The following is a 20,742-nucleotide window of genomic DNA, read 5'->3' as shown; positions in this document are numbered from 1 at the left end:
ATGGTGCTCCAATCAGGTTTCTGAGCCAGTTTTTCCCCATGGGATCTTTCAACTAGAAACTTTTCTACCAAATTGTTAATGAGAGGAAAGAATGTGGGTGCGGCTGCAGGGCCCCACCCAGGGGCTGTTTTCCAGGTCTCAGGGTGGTGAGAGTCCCCACTTCCCTCTCTGGCATCCAGAGGCCCACCATCTTATCTCCAGTTTATCTGCATCTTTAGTTATTTGGGATTCAATAGCTTAAGGGCAGGGGAAGGTGGTCCACATAGCTATTCCAACAGAGCTCGGGCTGGTATCAGGAATGGAAAAATCAGGGGTTCACCTCCAATACCAGAAAATTCTCCAGCTGCAAACAGCAAACCCCTGTCCTCTTCTGGGAGCAAGGGTGGTGGGTTGGGGGCGTGTGGGCATGGTGAGGAGAGCAGAAAGCAAGCTTACTCCCAAATGATCTGCACTTGAAGACTCAGCACCTGCTGGATTTCAGGGGTCCTCACTGTGGATCTTCATGCTGAACCCCAGGAGCTTTTTCTAGGCAGGGGCTCATGCTTTCTTAAACCAGGTCAGGGGTGTCAGGTCACACCCTGGTCCCCATCCTTCTGCCTTCCTCACTCACTCCCCGTCTTCTCTCTCCTTCCCCTTTGCACCACCAAGATTATATCTCAAGCTTTCCTTCCCACTGCCTTTACAACCCTGTGCACACAGATACATAGAGGGAGGGAGGGTTTCAGAGTAGAAATATGTGTATTTCCATTCCTTATAAGGTAACAGAGTCACTGAATTAGAACAAAAATGAACTTCACTGATGAACGTGATCTCAAGTGTTGTAACCAGATATAACATCAAAAACACTGTTCTTATCAAATCAACATGTGTTCACCTTAAATTTACACAATATGTGTCCATTACATCTCAATGAAGCAGGGGAAAAAAATACAGAACCGACCATTAGAAAGAGCTCGTTTTAGACTCTTTTAAGACGGTTGATGGTGAGTGCTGTGCCTAGTTGCTCAGTTGTGTCTGACTTCTTGCGACCCCATAGACTGTAGCCAGCCAGGCTCCTCTATCCATGGACTTCTCCAGGCAAAAATGCTGGATTGCCTTGCCATGGCCTTCTGCAATGTTGGTGAGTATCAAAACCCAAGGCTAGGGACTTCCCTCGTGGTCCATGGGTTGAGAATCTGCCTTCCAATGTAGGGAATGTGCGTTTAATACATGGTGGTTAAGATCCCATATACCAGAGGGCAGTAGAAAGGACAAAGGATCCTGCATGCCATGACTAAGACTCGAGGCAGCCAAATAAATGAATAAAAATATATATATTTTTGAACTCTATGCTCTTTACATTCTTCTGGATGTATTTGTAGGCATGATATTAACAGTTTTATTTATTTATGGATACACCATGAGACTTCCTGCAGGATCTTAGTTTCCTGACCGGGGACTGAACCCAGATCACCAGAGTGATAGCATTGAGCAGTAAACGCTGGCTTGCCAGGGAATTCCTAGTTTGATTACTTAAAGGGTTTATTTTTATTGTATGCCCAAAGGTACATCCTTTGCTGTGTTTACACTTACAATAAAAACATTTTGGATGTCAATTTTAAAATGTTTGCAAAAACTTAGGGGAAAGGAAGGAAAATGTTGACTACATATTTATGCTTCTAGGCTTCCCTAATGGCTCAGACAGTAAAAAGTCTGCCTGCAGTAGAGGAGACCGGAGTTTGATCCCTGGTTCAGGAAGATCTCCTGGAGAAGGGAATGGCTATCCACTTCAGTATGCTTGCCTCGAGAATTCCATGGATAGAGGAGCCTGGGGAACTACTATCCATGGGTTTGCAAAGAGTCAAACACAACTGGATGACTAACACTTTCATTTTCATATGCTTCTAAAGATTGTTCAAATCTCAGAATCACCTGGGACATTATTAAACATAGAGATTCCAGGGCTGCATATCATACCTAAGAAACTAAAATTGCCTGAGGAGGGGGCCTGGGCATCTGAAAGTTCAATGTTTGCCTCACTTGATTCTGATGTGACGTGAGTCCCAGGGTGTAAAATCATCCAATACTTTGGGAAAGATTGATCTCTGGTGGTTCAGCAGTTAAGAATCCACCTGTTAATGCAGAAGACCTGGTTTCAATGAAAGGGTTGGAAAGATCTCCTGGAGGAAGAAATGGCAACCCAGTCCAGTATTCTTGCCTGGGAAATACCATGGACAGAGGGGCCTGGCAGGCTACAGTCTATGGGGTCACAAAAGACTCAGACACAACTTAGCAACTAAACCACAACAGTGAAAGTGAAAGTTCCTCAGTCGTGTCTGACCCTTCCTGACCCCATGGACTATATACAGTCCATGGAAACGTCCAGGCTAGAATACTGGACTGGGTAGCCTTTCCTGTCTCCAGGGGATTTTCCCAACCCAGGGATCAAACTCAGGTCTCCCACATTGCAGGCAGATTCTTTACCAGCTGAGGCACAAGGGGAACCCAAACAACAGTAAAAACATGCTTAAAATATCCAAGAATCTACTCCTTCAGGAGACCCTGAGGGTTGAGGGTCAGGAATTAATTTTTTCTTCATGTGACACACTGAGCACCTGCCTTGGGAGAAGCGTGTTATTGGTAATTCAATAAACCAATCAGATGTTGTACCTTGAGCTGGGAGCTTCATCCTCCCCACCACTCTTCAGAGATTCTAGGACCTCCACACTCTGTCCTGGGGCTTCTGGATGTCCTTCGTACTAAAGGAAGTTAGGGTATAAGCAAAGCTCAGAGATCTGGATCCAAACTTCTCAGTTTGGGCCACACTTGCAAATCTCCTGGGCTGTGCTTTGTAACCCTCAGTGAATCTAAGGATTTCCCTACGTGTCTTGTGTAAAAACATATTCTCGTCCAACAGTTGTGAGTGGGGCCTGAGAGTCTTGCGTTTCTCACAAACTCCAGGTGTTGCCCAGGCTGCTTAAGGTGTCCATATTAAACAGTGAGTACTAGAGAGTTTTGAAAAGTACTGATTGATTTTGAAAAGTTCTGGTTGATTTTGCCGATCTTACTCCATACCCACAGAATAAGTATCTCCAGGAATGGGACCAGGGAGTCAACGTTACTAAGCGTCTCAGATATTTGTAAGGAGCAGGTAGGGTGCAACGTGAAGCTACACCACAATGTGTAGCCAGGCACATCACCCTACCATCAACCCTGTTTTGGGCTTCATTGTGTCCTACAAAATCCATATGTTGAGGGGACTTTCCCAATGATCCAGTGGCTAAAGCTCTCCACTCCCAGTGCAGGGGGCTGGACTTCAGTCCCTGGTCAGGGAACTAGATCCCACGTGCTGCCAGGAAGTCCAAAGACCCCACATGCCACAACTAACAATTGGTGCCATCAAATAAATTAATTCATTTAAAAAATTATCTGTAGAAGTCCTATCCCCCTACACTTTGGAATGTGACTATATTTGTAGATGATATTCTTAACAAGGTAGTTAAACTCAACGAAGGCACTAGGGTAAGCCCTAGTCCAATCTGATGGTTCTCTACATAAAAAGAGAGAGCAGAATTCCCTGCAAGGCCAGTGGTTAGGGCTCAGAATTTTCACGGCCAAGGGCCCCATTTCAATCCCTGGACTGGAAACTAAGACCCAGAAGTGAAGCAGCATGGCCAGAAAAAAAAAAAAAAAAAAAAAGGAAATTAGGACACACAAGACATCAAGGATGCATGGACATAAAGGGACAGGAGGACACAAGAATGCAGCTGTTTGTGCATCAGGGAAAGAGATCTCCCGAGAAACCACACTGTCAACACCTTGATCCTGGACTTCTAGCCTCCAGAACTGGGAGAAAACAATTTCCTGTTGTTTAGGTCTCTTGTATATCTTGTGGCCACCTTAGTACATTAATGCGTTCTTTAGATCAGGAGTCCCTGGGGAGGGCTCACCTCAAGGACAGGTGGGGAGTATGCAGGTGATGACTCAGCTCCCAGGTGACTTCTAAACATCAACAAATGCCCACCCACCCAGATTTTCCAGGACACAGCCTGCTCCTGTGGACCCCTTCTTGCAGACCACTGCTGCTAAAAGTCCCCACCCAACTCTCATTCTGGCCCCAACTTTCTTTACTTCTCTCCTAGACTGTGAGGGACAGAGCCTTGAGAACAGAGCAAGGCCTGTGCTCAAACCATCCTGGTTGTGAAGGGGAGTATGTGTTTTAACAAAAAATAAAAAAAAAAAAAAGGAAGAAAACCCATAGCTGTCTAGCATAAGCTTAACACTGGATGTACAGAAAAGCCTTCACATGTTATGTTAGGAAGAAGCAGAGGACATGATTTCAACCTTTTCTTCAGGGAAGGTTTCCAGGAAGGAGGACAGCATGCTTTCTGTAGATGGGTTGAGAGCAGATGAATTTATTGGAAGGCCTTTGGGTCTGTAGCCAGGAAAGGAATATGAGTGGGGAGGGGGTATGTCGTCCTTCAGTTCTCTCTACCTCCAGAAGTTTCTATGATATGGGCCATGGTCACAGGGCTCCCAGAGATCAGGGAGAGAGGGATGTTTTGTGACTTCACCCAAGCCTCACCCATAGAAGGCTGCCTCTCAGCAGCCAACGTCAGACTTCTGGGCCATCTGCCAGGCTCAAGAAATGACCTACTAGGAACTCTCTGGTAGTCCTGGAGTGGTTAGGACTCTGCACTTTCACTGCTGAGGGCAGGGATTCTATACATAGTTGGGGAACTAAGATCCTGCAAGCTGCACTGGCTGGCCAACAATAGAAAACAAACAAACAAACAAACAAAAGACAGACATGACCTTTCCCACCTTTCCTTCCATAGACAACCCCAAGGCTGAGTCCAGTTCAGGTCCATTGCTGTGGTCAAGGAGGAAGCTCCCTTGGGCTTGTGGCTATGGAGTGACATGTGGTCAGCCTGAGCATCCACCAACAGGGCTGGGCATCTCACACCAACTGAGAACCTGGTACCCAGTAGGAGGTCAGGCCCTCAGGACACATGCTGGTGCCTGCTGACTACAGATCAGGGCTGTGTGAGAAGTGGACTCTACAAGGTGGCCAGAAGGCACACCTTTCAGGAGAGCACTAATCCAGGTGGCCAGACTCTTCCCACTTCCTCCGTCTCTAGGGGAGAACTTGGCGCTTCCATTGTTCTCACAAATGTTTTCCTCTTCTACTCCCCCTGGAACAGCTTTATCTCAAGAAATTGTTGTTGTTCATTTGCCCAGTTGTATCTGCAACTCCATGGACCACAGTGTGCCAGACCTCCCTGTCCCTCACCATTTCCTGAAGTTTGCCCAAGTTCGTGTCCATTGCATTGGTGATGCAATCCAGCCATCTCATTCTCTGTCACCCTTTCTCCTTCAGGCCATCTCCACATAGCCAACAACAGTCCTCTCCCAGGATGGCACTCTAAATCCTGTGTCCAGCTTCCAGACCCCATGCACACTGGTTGAGCTGCATTGCAGTTTGGGCCATATAGAGCCACGACACACATTATCTGTGTAACTTTTGCTCTATATAAATAATATTTCATCAGCTGTCTTACCTTGCTTCCTTTCAGTCCAAAGCAATTTACCCTTTACTGAAGGGGCTTGCCTCATTCTGGAAATCTCTTCCCTGCTTCTCCATCTCCCACCACAAGGCTCAGGTTTTGTTTTGCTTCCTCTTATACTTCTTTTCCCATCTTAATTCCTTCCCACCCAGGTATGTCTGAAACCCACATGGAACACTCTGGGGACTAGGGTCTTCTGCTAGTATTTATCTGATGCTCTGGGAAAACTATTGACCATGTAGAAGTGTTACTTCTGATCTATACATTGAGAGAGGTGCATTTCATATCCTTCTACATTTCTGCCTTCTTTGAACTTCTCAGTGTTTCCTGGAAAGCTCTATTATTCTTTTTCCTTGACAGCAAAACATGAAACATTAGTGGACATGAATTACTCTGTTTGATGGGACGTTGCTTACGTACACACGTAACTGGTATTACTTTGACTTCCAACATGCAATCAAGCACATTTGTTGTTGTTGTTGTTTTCCCCCTAGAAAATTTCTCTTAATGATAAATTGTCATCAGCATGAAGAAATGCAGAACATTCCACATAAAATATAATAGCATAACTGGGCTCAAAAAGTCAGCACTTGAATATATCTAGCTATATTTTGAATGTTCCTGACATTTTCCCAGAGTACCGATGTCTGATTTCAAATCTCAAAGCTTAATTCCATTCAGCGAGTCTCAAGGGTCAGAGACTGCCATGGGCATAATTTAATTCCTGTAGAATAAGTTGGCAAGTTCATACTTGACTTGACTACTTGGTACTTGACTACTTGATAAAGAGAGAAAACAACAATAACAACAATGACCAAAAAATAAACAAACAAAAAAACACAGAAATGTGTAGTTAGTGATTCAGTCATAACAGGTACACATAAATTGATGTATAGACTATACAATCATCTATATCTGCTTAATTGTTTCTGCTAATGACTTGGACACTGTGAATCACACACAAACCATTGAAAAAGAAAAGTAATTTTGGAAAATTCTTAGAGAAAAGAACATCAGAATTCCTTACCTGTCTCCTGGGAAATGTGTACGCTATTAAATTTGCAACAGTTAGACCTGGACACGGGACAATGAAGTGATTCAAAATCGGGAAAGGAATAAGTCAAAGCTATCTAGTGTTGCCCTGGTTATTTGACTTCTGTGCAGAGGACCTCATGAAAAAATAAAATCCTAGATGAATCTCAAGCTAGACACAAAATTTATGTGGGCGATATGATAACTTAGTTATCCAGATGACAACACCCAAATGACAGAAGAATAATAGGAATTAAGGCGCCTCTTGATGAAGGTATTATCTGTTTCAAGTACAGACATCTGAAATGACATAGTCCTTCATAAAAGATGAAATTCTCAGTTTCACATTTGAAAATCTAGATGTATCTTCCAGAATGTGAAATATAAAATTCTCTATTAGTCACATATACAAATCTGGGGACAATTTTTCCAACTTGAAATGTGGAATTCTCTGTACATCTCACATGAAAGTATACATACAATATTTTCTTATTAAAATGTGGAATTTTTCACATTAGAGATATGAAAATCAGGATGCAGATTCTTTGACAGGAAATATGAAAATGTCTATTTCACATATCAAAATATGGTCACAGGATTTCTCACATGAGATATGGAATTTTTTCATATTTCTCATTTGAAAATCTTTGTGCTGTCTTTCCTTCATGAAATATTGAATACTGTCTACTTCACATTTGAAAAAAGTGCATTCATTCTCCTACAAGAAATGTAGAATTTTCCCACAGATTTTCATGCTTGAGCTCTGAAATTCTGTATATTTCCATCAAGAAAGCTTGAATGAAGGTCTTCTGATATGAGACTTGGAATTCTGTGTATTTCACATTTAACAATCTGGGGAGAAATGTTCTCATATGAAATATGAAATCTCGACTATTCACATATGAAACTTTTTCTAGATTTGTACACATGAAACCTATATGCAGGTTAGGAAAAAACAGTTAGAACTGGACATGGAACAACAGACTGGTTCCAATTAGGAAAAGGAGGATCGCAAGCCTATATATTGTCACCCTGCTTATTTAAATTACATGCAGAGTGCATCATGTGAAACAGTGGGCTGGAAGAAGTGCAAGCTGGAATCAAGATTTCTGGGAGAAATATCAATAACCTCAGATATACAGATGACACCACCCTTATGGCAGAGAAGAGGAACTAAAAAGCCTCTAGAAGAAAGTGAAAGAGGAGAGTGAAAAAGTTGGCTTAAAGCTCAACATTAAGACAACGAAGATCATCGCATCTGGTTCCATCACTTCATGGGAAATAGATGGTGAAACAGTGGAAACAGTGTCAGACTTTATTTTTGGGGGCTGCAAAATCACTGCAGATGATGACTGCAGCCATGAAATTAAAAGACGTTTACTCCTTGGAAGAAAAGTTATGACCAAGCTAGATAGCATATTCAAAAGCAGAGACATTACTTTGCCAAGAAAGGTTCGTCTAGTCAAGGCTATGGTTTTTCCAGTCTTCATATATGGATGTGAGAGTTGGACTGTGAAGATTGCTGAGCACTGAAGAATTGATGCTTTTGATCTGTGGTGTTGGAGAAGACTCTTGAGAGTCCCTTGGACTGCAAGGGGATCCAACCAGTGCATTTGGAAGGAGATCAGCCCTGGGATTTCTTTGGAAGGACTGATGCTACAGCTGAAACTCTAGTACTTTGGCCACCTCATGGGAAGAGTTGACTCATTGGAAAAGACTCTGATGATGGGAGAGATTGGGGACAGAAGGAAAAGGGGATGACAGAGTATGAGACGGTTGGACGGCATCACTGACTCGATGGAAGTGAGTTAGAATGAACTCCGGGAGATGGTGATGGATAGGGAAGCCTGGCATACTGCAATTCATGGGGTCGCAAAGAGTCAGACATGACTGAGTGACTGAACTAAACTGAACTGAGCTGTACACATGAAATAGGGAATTTTCAATGAATCAGAAATTGATATCTGAGCTAAAACATCAAATAGGTACAGCTATATTTCATGTATTTCCTGAATAACAGAAAGAGTTCTCTGTATTTCTTTGAAAAAAGTCTGGGTGACGATTTCTCTGCATGAAATAGGGGATTAGCATATTTTACAGGTGCAAAATCAAAACGCTTATGATTATACAGTGGAAGTGATAAATAGATTCAGGGGATTCTATCTGATAGACAGAGTGCCTGAAGACCTATGGGTGGAGGTGTGACATTGTACAGTAATCAGGGATAAAGACCATTCCCATATAAAAGAAATGCAAAATAACAAAGTGATAAGGCCTTACAAAGATCTGAAAAGACCAAAGACGCTAAACAAAAACGAGAAAATGAAAACAATACCCATTTGAATGCAGAGACCCAAAGAATAGCAAGGAGAGATTAAACCTTCCTCAGTTATCAATACCAGTTCATAGAGGAAATAAATAGAATGGGAAATCCTACAGATCTCTTCGAGAAAATCAGAGATACCAAGGGCAAATTTCATGCAAAGAGGGGCACAATAAAGGACAGAAATGGTACGGATGTAACAGAAGCAGAAGTTATTAAGAAGAGGAGGGAAGAATACACAGATGAAATATGCACAAAAGATCTGCATGATCCAGTTAAGCACAATGGTGTGATCACTCACCTAGAGCCAGACGTCCTGGAATGCAAAGTCAAGTCGGACTTTAGAAGCATAACTACAAACAAAGCTCGTGGAGGTGGTGGAATTCAGTTGAGCTCTTTCAAATTCTAAAAGATGATGTTGTGAGTGTGCTGCCCTCTATATGCCAGCAGATTTGGAAGACACAGCTGTGGCCAGACCACTGGAAAAGTTCAGTTTTCATTCCAACCGCAATAAAAGGCAATCCATCGAGTGTGCAAACTACTACTTAACTTCACTCATCTCACACATTCGCAAAGTACTGCTCAAAATTCCCAAAGCCAGGCTTCAATAGAATGTGAACCATGAGCTTCCAGATGTTCAAGCTGGATTTAGAAAGGTCAGAAGAACCTGAGATCAAATTACCAACACCCATTGGGTTATCAAAAAAGCCAGAGGAGGAGGAGCCAATATGGCGGAGGAGTAGGACGGGGAGAACACTTTCTCCCCCACAAATTCATTAAAAGACCATTTAAACGTCGAGTAAATTCCACAAAACAATTTCTGAATGCCGGCAGAGGACATCAGGCACCCAGAAAAGCAATCCAACTCTTCGAAAGGAGGTAGGAAAAAATATAAAAGACAAAAAAAGAGACAAAAGAGGGAGGGACGGAGTTCCGTCCCGGGAAGGGAGTCTTAAAAAGAGAGAAGTTTCCAAACACCAGGAAACCTTCTCACTGCCGAATCTGTGCCGAGCTTTGGAAGCACAGAGGGCAACATAACAGGAAGAAAAAATAAATAAACAATTAAAACTCGAAGATTGCGAGTCCTACGGTAACTCCCCCAGCGGAGAAGCACGGTAGACGCCTGCACGCGCCATTAACAAGCGGGGCTGGACAGGGAGGTGCAGCACGGGCTGCATCGCTTAGAGTAAGAATCTGGCCTGAATACCCTGAGCACTATCTGAGCAAAATAATTTGGGCGAGCAAACCAGACTGTGGGATATCTACAACGTGAAAAGCCAGCCCCAACCTAAGACACCGCCAGGCCCGCGCACGGAACAAAGAATTGATCAGAGATAGCCGGCTGCAGACCTTCCCCCTCTGGTGACAGGCAGCCAGAGCCGGAAGGGGGCAATCGCAGCCCCAGAGAGACATTATCTATAAAACTGTAAGCAGGCTTCTTTGCTAACTAAAACTTCTTGGGGGTCTGGACGGTTAACATCTGCCTGAGAAGGTGCGCCGGTTTTATACCCAGATAACCGAGTGGCGGGGAGGCGATAAGTCGCAGCATTGGCGCTCACCAAACACCTCATCACTTGAGCTGCTCATTCCAAACTCATTCTATGAGGCTACCATCACCCTAATACCAAAACCTGACAAAGATCCCACAAAAAAAAAGAAAACTACAGGCCAATATCACTGATGAACATAGATGCAAAAATCCTAAACAAAATTCTAGCAATCAGAATTCAACAACATATTAAAAAGATCATACACCATGACCAAGTGGGCTTTATCCCAGGGATGCAAGGATTCTTCAATATCCGCAAATCAATCAATGTAATACACCACATTAACAAATTGAAAAACAAAAACCATATGATTATCTCAAAAGATGCAGAGAAAGCCTTTGACAAAATTCAACACCCATTTATGATAAAAACTCTCCAGAAAGCAGGAATAGAAGGAACATACCTCAACATAATAAAAGCTATATATGACAAACCCACAGCGAACATTATCCTCAATGGTGAAAAATTGAAAGCATTTCCTCTAAAGTCAGGAACAAGACAAGGGTGCCCTCTTTCACCATTACTATTCAACATAGTTTTGGAAGTTTTGGCCACAGCAATCAGAGCAGAAAAAGACATAAAAGGAATCCAAATTGGAAAAGAAGAAGTAAAACTCTCACTATTTGGAGATGACATGATCCTCTAGATAGAAAACCCTAAAGACTCCACCAGAAAATTACTGGAACTAATCAATGATTATAGTAAAGTTGCAGGATATAAAATCAACACACAGAAATCCCTTGCATTCCTATACACTAATAATGAGAAAACAGAAAGAGAAATTAAGGTAACAATTCCATTCACCATTGCAACGGAAAGAATAAAATACTTAGGAATATATCTACCTAAAGAAACTAAAGACCTATATATAGAAAACTATAAAACACTGGTGAAAGAAATCAAAGAGGACACTAATAGATGGAGAAATATACCATGTTCATGGATTGGAAGAATCAATATAGTGAAAATGAGTATACTACCCAAAGCAATTTATAGATTCAATGCAATCCCTATCAAGCTGCCAACAGTATTCTTCACAGAGCTAGAACAAATAATTTCACAATTTATATGGAAATACAAAAAAACTCAAATAGCCAAAGCGATCTTGAGAAAGAAGAATGGAACTGGAGGAATCAACCTACCTGACTTCAGGCTCTACTACAAAGCCACAGTTATCAAGACAGTATGGTACTGGCACAAAGACAGAAATATAGATCAATGGAACAAAATAGAAAGCCCAGAGATAAATCCACGCACATATGGACACCTTATCTTTGACAAAGGAGGCAAGAATATACAATGGATTAAAGACAATCTCTTTAACAAGTGGTGCTGGGAAATCTGGTCAACCACTTGTAAAAGAATGAAACTAGAACACTTTCTAACACCATATACAAAAATAAACTCAAAATGGATTAAAGATCTCAACGTAAGACCAGAAACTATAAAACTCCTAGAGGAGAACATAGGCAAAACACTCTCCGACACAAATCACAGCAGGATCCTCTATGACCCACCTCCCAGAATATTGGAAATCAAAGCAAAAATAAACAAATGGGACCTAATTAAACTTAAAAGCTTCTGCACATCAAAGGAAACTATTAGCAAGGTAAAAAGACAGCCTTCAGAATGGGAGAAAATAATAGCAAATGAAGCAACCGACAAACAACTAATCTCAAAAATATACAAGCAACTCCTCCAGCTCAACTCCAGAAAAATAAATGACCCAATCAAAAAATGGGCCAAAGAACTAAATAGACATTTCTCCAAAGAAGACATACAGATGGCTAACAAACACATGAAAAGATGCTCAACATCACTCATTATCAGAGAAATGCAAATCAAAACCACTATGAGATACCGTTTCACACCAGTCAGAATGGCTGCGATCCAAAAGTCTACAAATAATAAATGCTGGAGAGGGTGTGGAGAAAAGGGAACCCTCTTACACTGTTGGTGGGAATGCAAACTAGTACAGCCACTATGGAGAACAGTGTGGAGATTCCTTAAACAACTGGAAATAGAACTGTCTTATGATCCAGCAATCCCACTGCTGGGCATACACACGGAGGAAACCAGAAGGGAAAGAGACACGTGTACCCCAATGTTCATCGCAGCACTGTTTATAATAGCCAGGACATGGAAACAACCTAGATGTCCATCAGCAGATGAATGGATAAGAAAGCTGTGGTAAATATACACAATGGAGTATTACTCAGCCATTAAAAAGAATACATTTGAATCAGTTCTAATGAGGTGGATGAAACTGGAGCCTATTATACAGAGTGAAGTAAGCCAGAAGGACAAACACCAATACAGTATACTAACGCATATATACGGAATTTAGAAAGATGGTTACGATAACCCTGTATACGAGACAGCAAAAGAGACACTGATGTATAGAACAGGCTTATGGACTCCGTGGGAGAGGGACAGGGTGGCAAGATTTGGGAGAATGGCATTGAAACATGTGAAATGTCATGTATGAAATGAGATGCCAGTCCAGGTTCAATGCGCGATGCTGGATGCTTGGGACTGGTGCACTGGGATGACCCAGAGGGATGGTATCGGGAGGGAGGAGGGAGGAGGGTTCAGGATGGATTTTCTTTTAAAAATAAATAAAAAAATAAATAAAATAAAATATTTGATACAAAAAAAAAAAAAAAGAAAAAAAAAAAGCCAGAGAGCACCAAAAAAACATCTACTCCTTTTTGACTATGCCAAAGACTTGTTTGTGTAGATCACAACAAAACATTTTAAATTCTTCTAAACATGGGACTACTAGAGTATGTTATATGCCTCCTGATAAATCTGTATGCAGCTCAAGAAGCAACAGTCAGAAAAGGAAATGGAACAACAGACAGGTTCTGAGTTGGGAAAGGAATATTTCAAGGCTGTACTGTCAACCTCTTTATTGAACTTACATGAAGAGTTCATCACACAAAATGCCAGACTGAATGCAACAGGGTTTGGAATCAACTTTGCTGGGAGAAATATCAATAACATCAGATATGCAGATGACACGATTCATGTGGCAGAACATGGAAAGAACTACGGAGTCTCTTGAGGAAAGTAAAAGAGGAGAGTGATTAAGGTGACTTAAAACTCAACATTCAAAATGAGATTCATGGCATCTGGTCCCATCACTTCGTGACATAAAGATGGGAAACCAATGGAAACAGTGAGAAACTATTTGGGGGGAGCAGGTTCCAAAATCACTGAAGATGGTGACTCTGTTCAGGAAATTAAAATATGCTTTCTCCTTAGAAGAAAAGTTACAAACAGGCTGGACAGCACATTATAAAGCAGACAAAGGTCAGTCTAGTCAAAGCTATGTAAAGAGATGAGAATTGGACCTAAAGAATCTTGACCTCCAAGGAATCGATGCTATTGATATGTGGTGTTAGAGAAAACACTTGAGAGTCCCTTGGACTGCAAGGAAATGAAAGGAGTCAATTCTAAAGGAAATCAGTTCAGAATATTGATTGGAAGGGCTTATGCTGGAACTGGATCCTGGATATTTTGGCCACCTGAAATGAAAGGCTGACTCATTGGGAAAGAACCTGATGCTGAGAAAGATTGAAGGCTGGAGGAGAGGGTGACGACAGAAGATGAAATGCATGGTGGCATCAGGGAATCAGTGGTTATGGGTTTGAGCAGGCTCTATGAGTTGGTGATTGACAGGGAAGCCTGTCATGCTGCAATCCATGGGATCAGGAAGAGTCGGACTTAATGATACTCACCAAACTTACTTAGGTTCTCAGCGAAGTGAAAATGGTAAAGAACTCTCTTACCCATCAATTGATAATCCTCACAGATTCCTAATGCCCCCTAAGATTTTTAACTGTTTCTTCAGAGATTCAGCAAGGATGGCCATTCTTTCCATTATATGGGTAAATATCCCCTAGGAAATAATGGAAGGGGCATAATTTACAGAAAGTTGTAGAAGAAAGTACACACATCAGCAAGTCAGCATGACCTTGTCAAAAACTTATAGTATGATCCTTTAATCCTTCACACTGATTTCCTTCTGAAACCTGATGATAGGACCTCACCAATCCTGAGGAATGGTCATTGCAAAGGGATGTTATCTAGAACAATTTCTGCCTATTACTTTAGTGATGACACAAAGCAGGCACATTATGGTAATCATGCCTCCGTTAACCTCCCCTAACCAAGACAATAGGCTGCACTAGCCATTGGGGAGCTTACAGGATCACAAGGTCTCCTGTAAATGGTTGGAGCCACCTGGGCCTTTCCCACAGAGGGTTTGCAGGTATGATGAGGTCCCCTTTCCATGGCAAAAATTCTTATCTATGGCCACCAGTCTTACTGCCAGTCCTCTGGATTTGTGAGAACCCCACAAGACCAACTCTAGCTTGCAAAGTATACATCTGCTTAAAAAACAAACAAAAGGATAAAATCCAGTCCAAACTGAAGTGCCTAAGGATAATCAAATGGTCCTCAGTTCTATGAAGGGCCATTAGGGCCACAAAAGCACGGGTCCAGGCAAGTTCATTGTTAACACCTGCAGCCCTTCAAAGGACGTGTCCTGGTAATGGATAAAGATTGTAGATTGTAAGTCCTCTACCAATTTGAGAAATTGTGTCAACAAGACCTCTGAACCTCCCATCGTAGCTAAGCCTAAAAGACGGAATATGTGCATATCAGGCCCAAGGCACATTCAACTGGGAATATTTGGAGGTAACAGTACCAGATATAGGACCCTATAGAGAAGGTGTACACAAAAATGAAATAAGAAAAAAAAAAAAAGCCTTTTGTGCCAGTTTCAGACTGAAAATGTGCATTTCCCAGATGACCAAGTGAACAGGATTCAAGTCAGTAATAACACTCAACGTAGCCACATGTCAATGCAGATTCCCACTAGGTAACTTCAGAAGCTTCTGTGCAGGCCTGTCTTCAGCCTCTGCTTTCCATTCATAAATTGTGTTCATTCAATCAGCAGACAGTATGAAATATAGGCAATGGGTAGGCACTCAAGGAAGATGATGAAGACTGTAAGAACAAAGTATCTTTCCAGGGTAAGGGACAGACAACACCACAGGTTGGTGATAAGATGGAGGAAGTTGGAGAGGAGAATGGAGGGCAGATTTCAGATCTAGCTTCTGGACATTTAGGGTGATGGCAGCTGCCCCAGACCTGGCTGCAGACCTTGAGGAGATACTTCCAAATGTAATAAATTAATGTGGTCTCTGTCCTCTATGAGCTTTTACAACCTTAAAGCCTCAGCCTATGATACTATACCAAGTAGAGAGTCATAGATCAGAAATTCAAGATATTAATTTAGGAAGGGTGTGTGAGACTTGAAGGAGATGTGTTCTATCAGACATGTTCTAACATTTAGCATAATTAACTGGGCTTGAGCCAGGACTTACTTATATGCATGTAGACTGCTATCTTCGGAAAATTCCCATTATGAGATCATATAACCTGATATCTGGGATTTCACTTTCTTGGTGAGTACTTCTCCACTTATGAAAAAGGAAGATAGCACTAGTTTAGAAGGTACATCTTTGTATTAGGACTTTTCTATCAATTTCCCAACTCTACCAATTGTTCTAGGTAACTTCCTGACAGTAGGAAATATGGACAACTATATAGTATCTCCTCCTGCCATACTAGAGGCACTATAGTAAGTGTAAAGACGGATAACACACAAAAGTACATTTACAGCTCATGATTCTTTGCTAATTTTCTTTTCAGTTGATGTATCCATAGGTGTGAGTGGGGTATTAAAGTCCCCTATTATAATTGTGGTACTGTGAATTCCCCCTTTCCTACTTCCTTGCATTTGCCTTGCATCTTGAGGTGCTCCTAAATGGCACAATGGACTAGTTACACCTAATTGTTATATATAGGCATTACACTCATTAGGAATGGAATCATGTTTTTTTCCAGTGCAATCCTGAGCCCACATCTTGGTCCCTGCACAAAAGCAGGCTGTATCCTTCCCATGTTCAAGCCCTGAGAAACATTCCTGAGCCCACATCTCTGTCACTGCACTGAACTAGGCTGGGTCCAGCACTTGCTCAAACCCCTGGAAAATACTCATGAGTCCACATCTCGGTCACTGCACTGAACCAGTCTAGGTTCTGCCCTAGTTAGTCCCCTGACACATACCTCTGAACCAACATCTCGGGCTCTGCCCTGAAGCAGGCTGGTCCTTCCCATGTTCAAGCCCCGACAAATGCTCCTGAGCCAAACTCTTGGTCACTGCACTGAACTAGGCTCTGTCCTACACTTGTTCATGACCCCGGCAAACACTGCTGCGCCCAAATCTCATGCCCTGCACATGATCCAGTCTGTGTCTTGCCCTTGTTAGATTCCCCCAACACATACACCTGAGCCCACATCTCAGTCCCCGCACTGAAGCAGGCTGAGTCCTGCCTTTGTTCAAGCCTCCGGCAAACAATCGTGAGCCCACAACTCGCTCCCTGCCCCTGAAATTAGGTCTGTCTTGCTCTTGTTCAATCCCCCAGAAAACACTCCTGATCCCACATCTCACTCCCTGCCCTGAACCCGCCAGGGTCCTGCCCTTGTTCAAGACCCCGACAAATACTCCTGAACCTACATCTTGGTTCATGCACTGAACCAGTCTAGGTCATGCCCTTGTTAGATCCACCAACACATACTGCTGAACCCACATCTCGGTCCCTGCACAAAAGCAGTCTGGGTCCTGCCCTTGTTGAAGACCCTGACAAACACTCCTGAGCCTGCATCTCAGTCCCTGCACTGAACTAGGCTGGGTCCTTCCCTTGTTCAAACCCCCGACAAACATTCCAGAGCCAACATCTCTGTCCATGCACTGAACCAGGATGGTTCCTGCTTTTGTTCAAGCCCCAGGCAAACAATCCTGAGCCGACACCTAGCTCCCTGCCCCTGAACTAAGGTGTGTCCTCCCCTTGTTCAACTCCCTGCCCCCCAGGAAACACCCCTGATCCAACATCTCACTCCCTGCACTGAAGCCACCTGGGTCCTACCCTTGTTCAAAACCCTGACAAATACTCTGGAACCCACATGTCAGTCCCTGAACTGAAGCAGATGAGTCCTTGCCCATGTTCAAGCCACAACAAATACTCCTGAGCCCACATATCACTCACTACAATGAACTAGGCTGGGTCCTACACTTGTTGAAGACCCTGACAAACACTCCTGAGCCTGCATCTCAGTCCCTGCACTGAACTAGGCTGGGTCCTTCCCTTGTTCAAACCCCCGACAAACATTCCAGAGCCAACATCTCTGTCCATGCACTGAACCAGGATGGTTCCTGCTTTTGTTCAAGCCCCCGGCAAACAATCCTGAGCCGACACCTAGCTCCCTGACCCTGAACTAAGGTGTGTCCTCCCCTTGTTCAACTCCCTGCCCCCCAGGAAACACCCCTGATCCCACATCTCACTCCCTGCACTGAAGCCACCTGGGTCCTACCCTTGTTCAAAACCCTGACAAATACTCTGGAACCCACATGTCAGTCCCTGAACTGAAGCAGATGAGTCCTTGCCCATGTTCAAGCCACAACAAATACTCCTGAGCCCACATATCACTCACTACAATGAACTAGGCTGGGTCCTACACTTGTTCAAGACCCTGACAAACACTCCTGAGCCCACATCTCGGTCACTGCACTGAACGAATCTGCTGCTACCACTGCTAAGTCTCTTCAGTTGTGTCCGACCCTGTGCGACCCCATACATGGCAGCCCACCAGGCTCCCCCATCCCTGGGATTCTCAAGAGAAGAACACTAGAGTGGGTTGCCATTTCCTTTTCCAATGCATGAGAGTGAAAAATGAAAGTGAAGTCCGTCAGTCGTGTCCAACTCTTAGTGACCCTGTGGACTGTAGCCCACCAGGCTCCTCCATCCATGGGATTTTCCAGGCAAGAGTACTGGAGTGGGGTGCCATTGACTTCTCCGACTGAACGAGTCTAGGTCCTGCCATTGTTCGATTCCCCAACACATACTCCTGAACCCACATCTCGGTTTCAGCACTGAACTAGGCTGGGTCCTGACCTTGTTCAAACCCCCAACAAACACTCCTGAGCGTGCATCGCAGTCCATGCACTGGGTCCTGCCCATGTTCAAACCCCCAACAAACACTCCTGAGCGTGCATCGCAGTCCATGCACTGGGTCCTGCCCATGTTCAAATCCCCGACAAACACTCCTGAGCCAACATCTCCATCCCTGCACTGAATCAGGATGGTTTCTGCCTTTGTTCAAGCCCTGACAAACAATCCTGAGCCAACAACTCGCTCCCTGCCCCTGAACTAAGGTGAGTCCTCCCCTTGTTCAAACCCCCAGAAACACTACTGAGCCCTCATCTCACGCACAGCACTGAACCAGGCTGGGTCCAGACCTTGTCAAAACCCCCGGCAAAAACTCCTAAGCCCACATCTCAGTCCCTGCACTAAAATAAGCTGGGTCAAGCCCTTGTTCAAACCCCTGACAAACACTCTTGAGCCTGCATCACCGTCCCTGCACTGAACTAGGCTGTGTCCTGCACTTGTTCAAGACTCTGACAAACACTCCTGAGCCAACATCTTGGTTCCTGCACTGAACCAGGATAGTTCCAGCATTTGTTCAAGTCCCGGCAAACAATCCTGAGCTGACAACTCTCTCCCTGCCACTGAAGTAAGGTGTGTCCTCCCCTTGACCAATACCCCAGGCAACACTACGATCCCATATCTCACTCACTGCACTGAAGTTCGCTGGTCCCTGCCCTCATGCAAATCCCTGACAAACACTCCTGAGCCAACATCTCCATCCCTGCACTGAACTAGAATGGTTTCTACTTTGTTCAAGCCCCAAGAAAAACATCCTGAGCTGACAACTCGCTGCCTGCCCCTGAACTAAGGTGTGTCCTCCCCTTTTTCAATCCCTCTGGAAACACTCCTGTACCCGCATCTCACGCCCTGCCTTGAAGCCGCCCGGTTCCTGCCCTTATTCAAGACTTTGATAAATGCTCCTGAAACCACATTTTGGTCCCTGCACTGAAGCAGGTGGGTCCTGCCCACGTTGAAGGTCTAACAAACACTTCTGAGCCCATATCTCGCTCTCTACACTGAACTGGGCTGAGTCCTACACTTGTTCAGATTAGATCAGTCGCTCAGTCGTGTCCGGCTCTCTGCGAACCCATGAATCTCAGTATGCCAGGCCTCCCTGTCGAACACCAACACCCGGAGTTCACTGAGACTCACGTCCATCCAGTCAGTGATGCCATCCAGCCATCTCATCCTCTGTGGTCCCCTTCTCCTCCTGCTCCAATCCCTCCAAGCATCAGAGTCTTTTCCAATGAGTCAACTCTTCGCATGAGGTGGCCAAAGGACTGGAGTTTCAGCTTTAGCATCATTCTTCCAAAGAAATCCCAGGGCTGATTTCCTTCAGAATGGACTGGTTGGATCTCCTTGCAGTCCAAGGGACTCTCAAGAGTCTTCTCCAACACCACAGTTCAAAAGCATCAATTCTTTGGCGCTCAGGCTTCTTCACAGTCCAACTCTCACATCCATACATGACTACAGGAAAAACCATAGCCTTGACTAGACGAAATTTTGTTGGCAATATAATGTCTCCGCTTTTGAATATGCTATTTAGGTTGGTCATAACTTTCCTTCCAAGGAGTAAGCGTCTTTTAATATCGTGGCTGCAGTCACCATCTGCAGTGATTTGGAGCCCAGAAAAATAATGTTTGCCTCTGTTTCCACTGTTTCTTCATCTATTTCCCATGAAGTGATGGGGCTGGAGGCCATGATCTTCGTTTTCTGAATGTTGAGCTTTAAGCCAACTTTTTCACTCTCCACTTTTACTTTCATCAAGAGTCTTTTCAGTTTCTCTTCACTTTCTGCCACAAGGCTGGTGCCATCTGCATATCTGAGGTTATTAATATTTCTCCTGGCAATCTTGATTCCAGCTTGTGTTTCTTCCAGTCCAGCGTTTCTCATGATGTACTCTGCATGTAAGTTAAATAAACAGTGTGACGATATACAGCCTTCGCATATTCCTTTTCCTATTTGGAACCAGTCTGTTGTTCCATGTGCAGTTCTAACTGTTGCTTCCTGACCTGCATACACATTTCTCAAGAGGCAGATCAGGTGGTCTGGTATTCCCATCTCTTTCAGAATTTTCCACAGTTTATTGTGATCCACACACTTGTTCAAGACCCTGACAAACACTCCTGTGCCAATATCTTGTTCCCTGCACTGAACTAGGCTGGGTTCAGCACTTTCTGAAGTCCCCTGCAAATACCTCTGAGCCAACATCCTGGTCCCTGCACTGAAGC

Source organism: Bos taurus, chromosome Y (assembly GCF_002263795.3).
Source record: "Bos taurus isolate L1 Dominette 01449 registration number 42190680 breed Hereford chromosome Y, ARS-UCD2.0, whole genome shotgun sequence".
NCBI lineage: Eukaryota > Metazoa > Chordata > Mammalia > Artiodactyla > Bovidae > Bos > Bos taurus.
The sequence above is the reverse complement of the archived record's forward strand: the minus strand, read 5'-3'. Positions refer to the sequence as shown.